The 16416-nt window shown below is 40.1% G+C and overlaps 1 protein-coding gene across 5 annotated transcripts in view; it reads right to left on the reverse strand.

Moving 5' to 3' along the window:
- The window catches only part of MACROD2 (mono-ADP ribosylhydrolase 2), a 2124972-nt gene that overhangs the window by 892283 nt on the left and 1216273 nt on the right, over positions 1 to 16416 (reverse strand). The window lies entirely within an intron of this gene.

Below are 16416 nucleotides of genomic sequence, written 5' to 3' on the forward strand. Positions count from 1 at the left end.
TGGGCAACAGAGCGAGACTCCGTCTCAAAAAAAAAAAAAAATAATAAAAATAAAATAAAATAAAAAAAGTTGAATTTTTTGTTGCTAATAATTTTTAAAAGGGGAGGGTTCCTTGAAAAATTCGCTATCTGGAATGATTCAGGCTGAGTAGCATCTGATCCCTTTAAATAAGGCCTGGGTTCTTTAACCTTATGCAGCATCCACCACTCCCTCTTGCCTCACACCAGGTCTAGTTCCAGCAGATAGCTGAATTTGACACTCCTTCCTTTCAAGCGATTAAGGATTGGGGTTCCAGGCCCAGGCAGTGACTGTGTGTTTATTTGATTGTTTATCCTCATCTTGTTCCAGGTAGTGATTGTACCTGTTCCAGGGGAAGATGCACACTTAAAAAACTGTGGTGTGATAAAACAAGGGCTTTTGTTCAGGATGTGATTGGGAACACCTCAAGCCTATCATCCTGTATGCTGCCAACTGTTTTGGGCTTAAGACAACGTTGCTGGTCTAGCCATTGCAATGGACATCAGGAAGTTTTACTCTCTGCTCTCTTCATTTCTGCATAAATGATAATTATTTCAGAAAGAATAGCTTTATTTGAGTATATGCTAGAGGTATGGGGCATAGGGAAAGGATAATCCAGAATAACTGAGTGCAATATACTAAATAAGATATATATATATATATATTTAAGAGACAGGGTCTTGTTCTATATCCCAGGCTAGCGTGCAGCCTCAAACTCCTGGGATCAAGCAATCCTCTCACCTCAGCCTCCAATGTAGGTGGGACTACTGATGCATGCCACCATGCCTGACTTATTTTATTTTATTTTATTTTACTTTATTTTATTTTATTGAGATGGCATCTCATTATGTTGCCCAGGCTGGTCTTCAACTTCTGGCCCCAAGCGATCCTCCTGCCTCAGACTCCCAAAATTCTAGGATTATAGGAGTGAGCCATCGTACCTGGTGAGATCCCATTTTTAATTGCTGAGGAATGGGAATGTAGAATTTCTGTGATTTTTTATTATGACTACAAGTTTCCATTGACTGGGTTATTTTCCCTCTTACTTAGTTAACACGAGCAGTGTAAGTGTATTCTGAAGTTCTGGGATCTGGCCACCATTCCATGTGGGCTAATCAAGGCAAGAAACGCAACCAAGTACCTCTATGGATGGTGGTGGAAATGAGAATGGGAAGACAGAAGGCAGCTTGTACAAAAGCAGTTATAATTTTACAACAAAGTAAACCAAGTAAAGCTTCTGACCGGAAAAAAAATGATGCATTGACCATGTAGCTCATAATGATATTTTAATTTGTCCATTTACCTGCAGGTACCTGTCTGTACATGTTTATAGATGCCACACCAATGAAAGTCTAGGTATGTTTAAGATGTACCCTTACAGTTAACACATCCTAAATAGAGTACCTCCATGTCAGGGCCAGAAGATTAAATGAATGAGTGAGTAAATAAATGCTGTGTGAATGAATGAATTTTATAAAAGTATCAACCATCCTACACAATACCAGATGGCTCTAGTTTTTCTACACAGCAAATCAGGAAGTCTCCTAAAATATTGATAGAGAGAGATGCCTAGGGGAACACACCTGCATGCCTCTAAGTTATAAATAATGCTCCTGTGCTCTGAGTACCAGAAAAGATAAATTTTTGTGCTCATTGATATAAATTATTCTTCCCTCATTAAGGTCTAATGAGCCAAGATTAGGATATCCTGGATTCAGGGTCTTCCGCCCCAGGAAAATCAACTAGGCTCTTTGTGTCTGAGCTTATGACCTTGTTAGCTGGTTTCCTGGCCCACATTTTTACATATTTCCCCACCACCTTTATTCACAGCTCACTAGATTGTAAATGTAAGACACAATTGCACAATCATTTACCCTGGAGATTTAAGTCAGCATTAAACTTACCAATAGCTTTATTGCTCCAACAACCCATTTGATGTTTTATTCTCCTCCCTCTCTCCACTCTCTTATCCCCAACTAAATGAATTTATAGTTTTGTTACTATGGAAAGACAGCTTAGGAATATGAAAAGATATCTGAAGCAAAACAGCAGAAGCAATAAAAATTAGATGCAGGGTTTTACTTAGACTACTGCCTTTTAGGGTCTGTTCTTTTGCTAACCACAAATCTGGTTTCAGATTTTCATTCTACTCAATTCTCCAGCAGAACAGATGTGAAGGTCCTGTACTCTAGGGATATGATCTGACCACCTATTTTGTAATAAGTTTTTTTTTTTTCCCCCCAAAGTGATGAATTGATTCTCAACGAAAGGAAACTTTCTTTGAGCAGAGCATTCACTGGATTTAGGAAATCACAACCTCAAGGGAGGCAAATAATATTCTTTAAAGGCATAACTAACTGCAAATGCAGAGGCCCATCATTTCCAAGAGGAATTGAATTTAGCAATAAAAAGCAAAGTCAAGGGATGGACATGGTGAGATGTGTAAAAATATAAGGCAACAGGAAGAGGAATGTTTCTCAGACTTGAATGTGAAAACTCCTATCAAAATGCATTCCTAGAAAGTACTAAAATAAGGAACACCATCTATAGTAATCCAAGCATGCTATCCAAATACAACAACAAACTAGTTCTAACGGGCCGGTCTTAGAATTAGGAAAAAAAAAGGTTATATAACATGGTATATGTAAAAGGAAGGAAAACACACATATACTTTCCAATATGCATTGCTTAATATTTAATCCAAAAGGATAGACATATAACCCCAACACACTGTTGTTGGCCTTTGGCAGTTGAGTACTTTGGACAAGCATTAATGGCAATATTAATCCAGAGTAATCAATATGGTCCTATCTCTCAACCTGAATCCTGCTATTTTATTCTATTAATTAATAGCTATTATTAGGAAGAAGATATCCATTGCAGCATTAGCTATAATTGCAAATACAGTTGACCCTTGAACAACACAGGTTTAAACGGCAAGGCTCACTTTATACAAGGATTTTTTTCCCCAATAAATATAATCAGTGCACTGTATCTGCAGATCCTGCATCCACCGCCAAACGTGAATCGAAAACACAGTATGTGTAGGATGTGAAACCTGTAGATATGGGGACCTGAATTTTCTCTACTCAGGTTCTGCAGGGCCACCTGTAGGATCTGAGTATGCTCTGATTTTGGTGTGGTCAAGGCCCCCCTGTATACAGAGGGACAACTGTAATTAAAAACAGCCCAAATGCACAAGAAAACATGTGTAACTTATATTCTACTTAATTAATGGAACCACTACATATAAAGTCATTATGAAGTCACTGTAGTAACCACAGAATATGTTTTGACATAATTAATAAAAAAATTGGAACATAAAATTGCACTTAGAACATGATGATTGTAACTAGAAAAAAACATATCACATTTTCTCGATTTTATGATGCTGTCCATTTTGAGGTTTTGAATAGGAAAACTAACTATATGCTGGCCATGTGTGGTGGCTCACATCTGTAATCCTAGTACCTTGGGAGGCCGAGGCGGATGGATCACTTGAGGTCAGGAGTTTGAGACCAGACTGGCCTGTAACCAGAGAGTGTAGATATTTAGATGTAAGGACAAAACAAGCTTCTGGAGAAGAGAAAAGCTGGGTAATTAGCCATAGAGGGAAAAGTGTTCCCAGAGAGGGCACAGCACATACAAAGGCCCAGTGACATGACCGTGCAGGGTGTGTCTGTTGAACTAGAAGTTCCTCCAGGCAAACAGCTGCAAATGAAGGAAAGGGGAATTCATTTCTGAAATTCTAAAACCTTACGTGATATTAATTTTCTACTTATCCCTAATTTACCAGATAGAAGTTTAGATTTTGTACCATAATTTGTCTGGGTGCACAGGCACCATAATTAGCTTGAACTATACCCCATCTAAATTTCTACGAATTCAATTAGATTGAGCAAAAGGCTAAATGGATAAAAAAAAATACTTTCAGGTTCCTTGTAATCAACAGTCATTTTAGTTGATACCAGCAAAACAGACTGTTATGGACTAAATTGTGTCCCACCCCAAGTTCAAGTTGAAGCCCCAAGCCCCAGTACCTCTGAAAATAAATGTACATGGAGATAGGGCCTTTGAAGAGGGGGTTAAGTTGAAATGAGGCTATAAGGGTGGGTGAACCCTAATGCGATCTGACTGGTGCCTTTGTAAGAACGGGAAATTTAGACACACAAGCGAGAGAAACCAGGGACACACGTGCACCAAGGGAGGACCATATGAAGAGTAAACAAGAGGGTGGCCATCCGCAAGCCAAGGAGAGGAAGCCAAACCTGCCAACACTTTCATCTTGGACTTCTAGACTACAGAACTGTAAGAAAATAAATTCCTATTGTTTAAGCCATCTGGTCTGTGGTATTTTGTCATGGCAGTCCTAACACACTAACGCACAGATGCAATTTGGGAATCATTAAATTGTCCAATAATATCAAAATGCAAGAAGGCCTAGGTGTTGATTAGTAAGAATGACCTTGTCAGTGCCAAAAACACATTAATAGCATCACTTGTAGCATGCCGTAAGTCATAGGTAGGAGGGAAAAAGAGTACTCAGAGTCCCTGTGCTCTCTGCATCCTGTGGACTGGTATCCTTGGGACTGCGCCAGTTGGATGCACTGTAGACTGTTCTTGGAGAGGGGCCACTTTCCTTTATTTAGAATGAGAAGAGAGCTGTCTTATAAGCAGGGTAAAAACAGTCTGGGGGTGGGTGCAAAACAGTCTGCACCCAGATGCCACCTTTTTAGGGCTGATGTCTGGGAGTGTTAGCTGCTAGCATCTGGCAATTTGTGAAACTTGGGTTCAGGTGCAGACACTCCTCCAGGAGATGGAGGGGGTGGAGGGTTGGGGGGAGGGGGCTGTGATTCCAAGTAGCTTGTTACTAGGCAATCCAGGAAATCTGGATGGTAATTTACTAAACAATCTGGCTTGCCTCTGCACAGGTAGAATTGTTTTATATTTGTCAATAAAAATAAGCTAGCACAAGCATGAGGTAAAGTGCACAAATTTTAAGTACCATTTGATAACTTCCTATATATTTACTGGAGGTCACCACCACCCTAGGCAAGATACAAAATATTTCCAGAGAGCCTCTTCATGCCACCTACCAGTCAATACTCTCACCAAAGGTAACTAATCACTATTCTGGATTTTTGTGTGAAATTCTGATTAGCTCAGTAACCTCGGGCTTATCTAAAAATTTTAGCAGCTACATAGTATTTACTCAGGTAACCACGCCATGTCTGCCTCCATCTTGCTCAGTCCTCCCTTATGCTTCCTCATAGTCCTATCTTCTCTTCCATCCTCTTCTTCAGCTGTTCAATTTGCCCCTGCTACACTGTGGTCACTACCCATTACCACAAAGCATAGAGAGCCATGGAAAAGCATGCTTACCCAGATGAGCTGCTTTCCATATGGAACACTGCAATACCAGGGAACTTTCTGGCAATTTGGCAGCCTGGCCTGCTGTAGTGGTCATTTGTAACATTTTATTCTGCCATGCACATTTTCCCTTCTGAACCTGACCCTCCTCCGCTGTTGTGGATGAACATCATGCCGATGGGAGGAGGTGCAGGACACAGAGATTGGTGCAGGTTGAGCAAGGACTCATGCAGAGACATCAGATCCCATTTTCAGGATTGATAGGGAGGTTAGAAGAGAGGAGGCATCTTTCTCCTCTGTAGATCTCAAGCTCTAGAGTAACAACTTAGAGCAAGGGTTACATGCATGCATAGGTGCTGGAGCCAAACTAGCTAGGCAAATCCACTTCCATTCTTTATAATTTTGTGACTTTAGACAAGTGTCATAACCACATAGAATAACTGTGAGGATTAAGTAAATACTTCACAATCATTAAAGTTTGAAGAAGGATGCCCATAAGAAGCACTTACTAAGCAGTGGCCATTACTAAGGTTACTTTAGAGTGGAGTGCTGGAGGCATCTTCCCAGCCAGCTGAGGAGTACCTGCATGAGGCAGTCCCTATAAAGGAATACAATATCAAGAGAAGGAAGGAGAGAAAGAACTGGAGACCTGATGACAATCATTTTATGCCTGGATGAAGCTTTACCTGAAGTCACAATCACTGCTTGGGCTTTTAAGTTACATGAGGCAGTACATTCACTCTCCTATTTTTCTTACACTTAATGGAATTAAGTTTCTGGCATTCACAGTTAGAATGGATTCTGACTACTACGCCCATATAGAAATCCCACAACTCTGATGCAAAGTGTAAACCAATGTTTCCTGCTTTCAGTTATGGTTCACTACAGGAAAAAAAAAAAAAAAAAAAAAATACATGCCATTTTCTCATTATACCAGGATATAATGTGCTTCTAGGGTAAGCAAATGACACAAGACCAAATTGCAGGTTTAATTTCTATATTCTTAAATAATAGCCATGACAGCAATTTATTCAATGGAAATTTAAATTTTCATTTTCTTTGTCAAAAATAACTGAGCTGAAGTAAAACCAAGCAAGAGGAGGGAAGAAAAAGTTTTCTTGTGCTAGTATTCTGTTCTTTCTGTCTTTCCAGAAAAGGAAGTAAATTGTACAGGTGCATTTATTTACTTATTCACCAGCAAATGTCACATTTATTAGTGAAACTCTCACCATAGAATGAGGCAGATGACCGGGAAGATAGAAAAAATGCAGAGTTCAGTCTTAAAGTTCCGGTCAGGATACCATTGAAAATAAATTCAGATGCAATGGCAATGAATGAGTCAAAGAGGAATTTTCAGCAGCAGTTCTGACATGTGTGAACACAGACTGGCAGAGTTGTATTTTTCAATTTGGAAAGTCAGGCTACAGAGGTTTAACACAAATGCATACACAATGACAATCTTCACCTTCCCCTTTCCACTCCACCCCCACCAGGCAGGGAGGAAGGCAAGAAATCTGTTTGGACCATTGTGTATTCAAACTTCTAGAACAATCTGGTGTTTCCTCACAATTCAAATAGTATTGTCATGGGATCTATAGAGTGTCTCTTTGCCAGCCAGAAACCTTTGTGGACAGCAGTGCCTTCTGCCTGAGTATTGTTCACGCCCACTGGACTCATTCCACCCACTCGGCCCAGGAGGCTGCACTCAGCTCACACTGCTATCCTGGATCCCACACCTGCCAAAGGTGAGCCAGGCACAGAGCAGTAAGAGGTGTGTGGGCAAGTAAGTGCAGGGTCCAGTCACTGTGCACAGCCAGGCACGCTGGCTGCTGCGGTGGGGTGGGCAGCTCCAGACACTGGCACAGGTGCCAGCTCCATTCAAGGCTGTAGTTGGACCAGATGTACTGCACACAGCTTCTGCTGTGGGTAGCCATGTCTAGATGAGGGGAATGCAGTGGCATCTGGAAACCTGGAGATACCAGGAACCACAGAGCCCCAAAGAGGGTGTCACAGTTCTGGCTAGGGCATCCCCTAGGTCTGGACTCCCTGAAGGGCTGCAGCTCTTCTCTCCTTCTCATTGCCTGCAACATGGAAGGACGGGAAGCATATTTCAGCCCTGTCTGTGTTACAGTTCTGCTTGGGTTACAGTCATTCGGCGGGTCCTGAGTTCTTGTCCTGCATCCAGGAAGAATGAGATAGACGGATAATTAGGGGATGAGCAAGGTGGAGAGGAGCTCCACTGAGTGACAGAACAGCTCTCAGGAGACCCGAAGTGGGAAGCTCCTTTCCACAGGCAGGTCATCCCTAAGAGTGTCCAGCTCTCAGCAGAGAGGAGACTCACAGGAGGTAGCTCCTTCCTGCAGCTGGCAGTCCTGAGGTCTGTTCAAGTGTGGCTGAGTCTGGGGTTTTTATGGGCTCATAAGGGAGGAAGCGCACACTGATTAGTCCATAGGTGGCCATGGGCGGGCCCAGAAAAAGCACCATAAGTTCTCACTATGGGCTGCAGACTTCATTCGGAACTGGCAGCCCAGCCCACAGGCTTCAGGCTTGGAGGTGGGGTTTCACCAGGGACCTGTCCCTTTGTGCCTAGAAGCCTGTCTGCCTCCTGCTACCATCAACATGCCATCCACAACACCCAGGCTGTTCCTGCCAAGGGGTACCTGCAAGCCCACACTAAGCTGCCCTCAACCCCTCCCTTGCCTCCCTCCCATGCTCCTGGGTTCCCAAAGTCTAGAGAGGGCCAAGGTAGCAGGGGGCTGGCATGTCAGCACCTCTGGGAGTACACACACCTGGCCAAGTTGCAATGGCACCCAGGCTGGGCCACAGCTTTGCTCTGCAGCACAGAGGGTGCTGGGAGCAAGGAGAGGCCAGGGGACAGAAGCAGGCACTTCTAAGCCTGTGGGGACAGGAGGGCTTTCCAGGCCCCTGAAAACACAGAGATTCCCAGGTCTAGAGCCACAGCCGGGCAGCTGCTGTTGCACCCAGGAGCACCGGGCTTCTGCCCCGTCAACTTGGTAGGAGCTGGGGCTCCCGCCTCTTCCTGGCCCTCACTGGCTCCACGGAGCACACAGCCATGGTTGCACCTAGCCATTGCAGCCAGTGTCTTTGCAGTGGCTCCTCCAGATAGGCCACCACTGCCATCAGTATAAAAAACTAAAAAAGAAAACTACTATCATAAATTATTGTAATATCTCTTTGCTTGAATTCTCTCTCTGAAATTTCTAGTTCATCCCCCAAATGGCAGGCACAAAGTTATCTTATGTTTCGTGAATTTTCCAGCAGCTAAGTCAATATGACCAAGTCTACCATTAGCATTCAGCAATTAAACATTTTAAGTAGTGTAATTATACAAGAAACCTGGGTGGTAAAATGACTATCCATGATTTCTATATTCATTGTAAAAGTTTGCAATGTGTATCTTTTATGCTCATATATTTTACTTTAAAATATATGCTGGGTTATTATCTTAATCAATTTAAAATTCTTCTCCTAAATAATAAAAGCCACAAGTAACATTTTGCTATAAATAGAAGAAAGTAGAACAGATATGAAGAAACCATACATTTAAAGATTTTATATTAAGACAAGACATTGTGCTTGAGCATAAAAATGATAAAAGTTTGTCATTTATATAATAATCTACATAGTCTAAAATTACCATTTAAATGCACAATAAGAATTAGGAAAATCATGATTTAAAAGTCTTGGATGTATATGTTTGTGTTTCAGCAATGAAGTAAGTTTTCAGTGGTAAATTATGCTGCACTCAGAATTAGACTTACAAAATAAACTTCTATTACTGATTAGTACCTTAGAGAATACAGATGCTTTTTAAACCAATGAACAAAACCTTTTATCCTGAAGTCTGTGCTTCAGCAGACATGTAGGTAAGAAAGATTAAGTCAACAATGCAATATTTCATTGCATACCATTAACCTATACTTTTTGAGTTCATGAGGGGTAATAATAGAGTAATACTTAGATTATAGTAGGACTCCTTATGAGTGCTTCAATTACAAATATGCAAACATGGTATCCCCACGCTAACAATTGGTTCTGCATGACTGAAGCTGAGGCCCACTGAAAAGACTGTATTTATACCCAATTATCAAGTTATAACCTTTGACTTCCCTTTAAAACTGTCTGCCAAAAAAAAAAAAAACTGAATTAAAATACAGCTTGAAATTCAGCCAGCTTTCAGAATTCACCTTAATGGAATGGATTCTCTATGCTACATAGGACAAGAGTAATGTGATGCAGGTTTTTGCATTGACATTTAGGGATCACGGCCTCTTTCTCTACTGTAAGACATTCCTTCGATTTGCCAAAGTGAATAAGGAAATTGCCTACCCCCAATTAGGAGAAGATAAAAAACCAAAAAACAAAAAACAAAAAACCCAAAAACTCCTATCACTTTGATCTGATAGTGAATATGCTCCATTGAACTGAAATAGAGAATCTTTTTGGACAGCTTCTCTTTAACTACATAGGTCTGTTTAGCAAACATGCAGTGAGTGAGTTCTCACTTTCTCATCTGAGCAAATATCAAAGGATTTTCAAGAAATCATAATCCAAACCTGCAACTATGTAGAAAAAAATGTGCAAAATGAATTACATGTGAGTTAAATTAAAGTTGCATAGTAATGGATAATTTCTTTGAGTCTAGGGTTAAATTAATTTTCATGATTTATTATTAAGTATTTAAAATTTGCAAAATATTTGAGTCCTTCAAAAAGATAAAGAAGTTTAACACACAGACCACCTCCCCCCACACAGACACACACACACAAAGTTTATATATGTTCATATTATATTTTTAATTAATATTCTTTTAAGTTTCTGTTCATTTTGAATGCTTTTTATGTCACTTGAAATATGGGGGCAAACTTATTCATAACATGCATGAAACCTTTCAAGCATTTTCTCTTATGGATTAGTAAAAATAGTAAATTTTCAGCAAGCCATATACACAGTAATGCTTCCCCAATTAATTGTATTTTCATTTTAGTATGACTTTACTGGCAGGTTGCTAACAAATTGCTGGTAATTATTAATCTACACTTGACTAGTCAAGGTTCAGATCTTTTTCAAGAGAGGCACTCCATAAAGATTTACAAGTTTTGCCAAGTGAGGGGTTCACGCCTCTAATCTAAGAACTTGGGAAGGCCAAGTCTAGAGAATGGCTTGAGCCTAGGACTTCAAGACCAGCCAGGGAAATATAGTGAGATTCTGTCTCACAAAAAAACAAAAAACAAAAAACAGTAGCCAAATATTGTGGCAGGCGCCAATAGTCCCAGCCACTCAGGAGGCCTCATGAGGCAGGAGGATGGCTCCAGCCCAGGAGTTCAAGGCTGCAATAAGCTGTGACTGCACAACGGCACATTGAGACCCTCTCTCTAAAATAAAAAAGAAGGAAAGAAATATTTACCAGTTTTATAAAGGCAAGTGGAATTTCTCTTGGTAAATCTCAATATTCCTTCCCCAATTTGTTTTATCCTGTCTCCAGATTTTTGGCCTCCTTTAACTGACTCATATCAACCTCCATTTTTGTTCCACTGGAGTCCCCGAGACTATAAGATTTGTAGATTTTTCCTTTTTGCCTCTTCCTCCTTGCCTCTTCCTCCACTGTTGTACACATTTTGGGATCCCTCGTAACTATGACAGAATCTTAAAAGCTTCTCACTGTCTTATGAATGCTTCTCTGACTCCTATGATTGATCTCAAAAATCAAAATGGGAAGCCATCTTGAGCTTAGGCCTTTTAAGAAAAAAAAAAATAATAATTCGAATATGCTTATTTAATATTTCCCTTCTGGAAAGCTCTAAAATTTGATTGTATTCATTTATTCATTCATTTTTTATTCATTTACTTATTTATTTATTCAGGAAGAATTTAGTAAGCACCTTCCATGTGCCAGGTATTGGGCTAGCTGCTGGGTAGACATTGCTGATAAAGGGACCTGGCCCAGTCCTCAGGAAACTTAGAGTTTAGTGTGTGGGACCAACGAGCCATGAAAATACAACTGCATCATTTAAGTTGTGGGAATGTCAAGAAGGACTTCAGAACAAAATGAAGTGATACAGAATAATGGGATACAAGGAGGAGAACATATTTCATTCAAAGTGTTTTCAAAGAAAGTCTCTTTGAAGAGGTGACTTTAGCTGAGACCTGAAGTATAAACAATTGAGAGAAAGAGAGGGGAGAGAGAAAGAAGAGAGACTGAGTGGGATGGTGCGATGTAAGGGCTAAAGAAAGTAGAAGTTAAGTTTTTGAAGATCAGGAGGCAACTTGTGAAGATTCTAAAACTACAAAGAGCTTATTGAATCTTGTTACTATGTAAAAGTGACTACGGGGTTTGGGGGGTGATAAGGAGAGCGATGGGGGAAGGAAGGAGAGTGATGGTGAAGGAGAGATGGAAGGTGAGAAATAGAGAGACGGAAGGAGAAAGGTGGGGGAAGGATGGAGGGGAGGAGATGGAGGGACAAATTTGGATAGGGAACTAGAGAGATAGTGGTGGAGGAGGAGAGATGGAGGGAAAGACAAAGGGAGATAGAGAGGAAGTGATGGAGGAGTAATAGAGGGGGAGATGGAGGGAGAGTGATGGAGGAAGAGGCTACAGAGACCATGACGATGAACTAGGCCAGAGTCTAAGTACTGCCTGTAAACACAAACCTCCAACTTAAGAGATTTTGGAAGAATATTCTTAGGATCCTCCTCCACCCTAGGTCCCCCAGTGGGATTTTGCTTGGCTCTCCTCTCTCTGGCTGTCATCTCAGGGTCCTGTTTGACTCTAGCTTAGGGTCTCCGAAATTTCCCATGGTCTTAGGTGACAGCAATACTGCCATACTGAGTAAAAGTTTCCACCCAGGCCAACTGCCTAGTGCTCAACAGCCCTGCCAATTTCTCTGTAAGCTGGGCAGCCAGCAGTGGGTTGGTGTCTAGGTGTTTGGCACCATGTTAATGCTGGAACACTTGGTGTTTCCAACTCTTCAGCAGTTTTTCTCTGGGGAAGCTGAAAAGCCTTTGCTAACCCTAAAGTTTCTTCCCTGTGACAACTGAAAACACTGTTCTTTGGGGCTTGTACTATATCACATGGTTATGCGGGAATTGCATTTCCCAGAGTCCCCCAACTCAAATGGCTCTGGTTTGAGTTGGCCAGAGTATGAGTCTGTGGGAGCTCTGAAGGTGAATTGGTGTAGCCGCCCTTGCTGTCTTCAAGTGGTCATGTTCCTGGTCAGAGATGGTGAGGATCCAGCATGTCCTAACTCTCCCTGTGCACAGCCAGCTCTCCTTCCAGACCTCTAGGGCTGCTGACTACTAGGCCCACCAGACCAACCATCAGACGCAGACATGACAGTTCCCTCTGCAGTTTCTCTCCAGAAGCTGGTCCTACCTGACTTCACATTTGTCCTTGTAGGCTTCAGTGCTTCAGAAGGCTAGGTAGTGACTTTTCTCTGATCTCCCTATGCTATGCTTTGATCTCTACTTCTCCACGTTCTCCAAATATTGTATGACTTCTTAGGCCCCTAGTGAGTCCCTTATTGCATAATACTCATATGGTTTTGCTTCCTAAGTTGAACACTGAACAATACATGCTCTATTATCCTTATAAAAGAACTCAGCTTTATCTTCAACTTAGGAATTTAGGAAAAACTAGATAGTTTACAAATTAGCAAGCTTACCTAAAGAGTTGTTGAGTTTTGAATAAATTACAAGAATAAATTTTAACTGTACTTCCAGTTCCATTAACTACTTCTTATTACCATCTGGCTTGTAAGGCAGCATGGCTATGTTCTGCATGTTGCTTTCTTTGGGCAGCAGAAGCATAAAACTAAGAGACAGGTAGATCGATCTTAATCCCAGTATTCCAACAAAGAAGATCATGATGTTGATGGATATAACTAACCTAAGTAAAATACAGTGACAGCAAAACCAACATAGAAAATAGGAAAGCCATCAATAAGTAGCAAAGTTCATTGATATATTCATCTTCATTAAAAGATCAGAATTGTCTCAGAGGGAAGTGCCCACATCTGATAAAGGAAAGAAAAAAAAAAAGTTTCAGGTCATTTGTGCCTATCATCAATAAAGCATCTGGTAATTTTGCGAAAAGTGCATAGGAATAAAGAGACAAATATACTTGAACATGACATATGACTAAGTGGTCATTAAATACAGACAACTTGATTTTTTTCTTCTTAGAGAAAACTAGACAATTTCCTTGCTTAAATCCCTCTACAATAACTGGATCATCTCAGAGGTGTGCTAATTCTTTTAATTATTGCAAGTATATGTCTTGTACCCTGATAGGGGCTGGTACAGGTACTTCCTTCAAGAAAAATGGTGGCCCCTTAGCCAAGAACGTGGCTCTGTTAATGAACTTTAGCATTCCAGAGGCCAAAAAGACAACAAAAACTGAAAATCTCCAGCTTATTTTCAGCTTACTGAAAAGTATTCCCTTCCATTCATTTGAGTAGCTCAAGAAATAGTCCCCCGCTCCTCTTCCCCTCCATCCGATATCATGCTGAAGAACTTTATTCTTAAAGAAGTTGGGAAAAGAGAAATAGAATGCATTCTTAGCATGAAATACAAACACAAGCTACTTTTGTTCTATCTTTCTGAGCTTCTTTTTTAATTGTGGTGAAATATACATAATATAAAATGCACCCTTTTAACCAATTTTAGCTATACAGTTTAGTGGCATTAAGTATATCACCATTATTGTACAACAATCATCACTATCTATCTCCAAAACTTTTTCATCTTCCCAAATTGAACTCATACCCATAAATAATAACTTCCCATTATTCTGTCTCTCCAGCCTTTTTAAACCACCGTTCTACTCTCTACCTCTATTAATTTGACTACACTAGGTATCTCATAGTAGTAGAATCATATATTTGTCCTTCTGGATTTAGTTTATTTCACAAAACATGATGTGTTCAAGGTTCATTCATGTTGTAGCATGTATCAGAATTTCATTTTTTTTTTTTTTCAAGAGATGGAGTTGCCTAGGCTGGTCTCAAATTCCCAAGCTCAAGCAATCCTCCCACCTCTGCCTCCCAAGTATCTGGGACTACAGGCACCCACTATCACAACTGGCTCATTCTTTTTATAGCTAGGTAATGTTTCATTGACTATATCCACCACATTTTGTTTATCCATTCATCTCCCAATGGACATGGCAGCTGTTTCCACCTTTTGGCCTTTGTGAATAATGCTGCCATGATCACTGGTGTACAAATATCTGTTCGAGTCCCTGCTTTCAATTCCATCTTCCTGAGTTTTTAAAAGATGGAAACAATTCATATCAACACACACACACACACACACACACACACCCCACAATGTGGAGAGGGGAAGAGGCCTTCAGCTGACCATGTTGGCAAACTTTTGGCAGCACAGAAAGCGCATTCATCCTTGGCATAGGATCCTAGGATCCTAGAATGCCCTCAGTTTATATGTATTAAAATCAAGAGGCCCAGGGAAAGTAAGTGACTTACCTAAGGTGACAGACAAATAGTCCATGCCATCTCCAAGGTCAGAACTGTCCAGAATCTCTTGATCTCTAGCCCAGTGATCGCTCCACCCATCACGCTGACGTGAAGTATTATTGTTTAGTCCCTCCAGACCTTGAGCGAGGAGTTTTGCTAGTAGCATAAACACCACTCTTACACATCCCATGGTCATGCTGGCTTTTATAAGAATTATGTATTTTAAATGCCAGTTTACCTGGTTATGCTATTTATTATTTCTACTTTTACTTTGTTTTATGGTTGGGGGGGGGGGGGACAGAGGAAAGACTTTGTATACTTTATACCTAATTTTACATATTCCACATACATTCTGCCAGTGCTTACTTTTTCAGATTTTTTGGTCTCTGCAAAGGTAAAAAGATGTCCTGCTCTCAAGAAGAATACCATCTAATATTTCTGAATGTGAAATTCTGTTCCTGGTAGACTCATTTACTTCAATATCTCTACTGATGGTTTAAAGAGCATCAGGTTCTCAGAACTGGTGTGTTTGTATGAAAAAACCCGGGTGGATGGAGCCATGAGGAGAAACTGAATGAATTATGTTTTTCGCACTTTGAACTTCTAGTCCGTGAAGAGCTGGGAATCATTTCATGCCTAAAGGGTCTGCTCTGACCTTTGATATAGAATTTCAGAAAGTATAATGTAATTATAGTAGATAATGAGAGCAGGGGAGGCCTCTGAAGAGCAATTGTGAAAGGCATATTTTTTTTGAGAAGGTTTTAAAGATAAATGTAAACCTCTAACTTCCTAATTTTTTGCTGATCTCTTCTGGGATGTATGACTGAACAGAGCAAGGAGGAAGAATAATAAAATATTCTGGAACCAGGGCATTCCAGTTAACATTGCTTTGCAGGAAACAAGGTCATCTTAAATTTCAACATTTACCAACTAATGCTAAGTAGGGGTTATGAGTCTTCACAAATACAGATAAAGCTACTATGATTAAAAGAGCACTATGAAGAGAAGCAGTTGCCTGAGATATATAATACTTTGGTTATATTCAGAAGTGGTATAACTTTTACTTCACTTTTACATACTTCTTATATCTTTAAAAGACTGTTTATACTTTTTTTGTAATGTATAGAAACTCAATATATTTTTTGTGTTTTAACCCAGAAACTCTGATGAACTTTCTCAGTAATTCCAGTAATTTTTCTGAAGATTATTTTTGCTTCTCTATGTAGACAATAAGTTCATCAGAGAATAATTTTAGTATTTTTCCCCTTTCCAATATTTAAAATCTTCATTTCTGTTTCTTGAAATTATTTGCTGGCTAAGACCCATAACATAATATTGAATGGCCTTTTTTCTGATTTGTAAAGGAAAGTCTTCTAATGTTTCGACAGTAAATATTTAAGACTAAATAAATACCCTCAATCTAGTTAAAGAAGTTCTCTTTTATCTGTAATTTGTTTGAAATTCTAAAAACAAATGCATAGATTGTTGTATTGTATACTTTTTTTCCACTTCTAATGAGATGATCTTATACTTT

Source organism: Chlorocebus sabaeus, chromosome 2 (assembly GCF_047675955.1).
Source record: "Chlorocebus sabaeus isolate Y175 chromosome 2, mChlSab1.0.hap1, whole genome shotgun sequence".
NCBI lineage: Eukaryota > Metazoa > Chordata > Mammalia > Primates > Cercopithecidae > Chlorocebus > Chlorocebus sabaeus.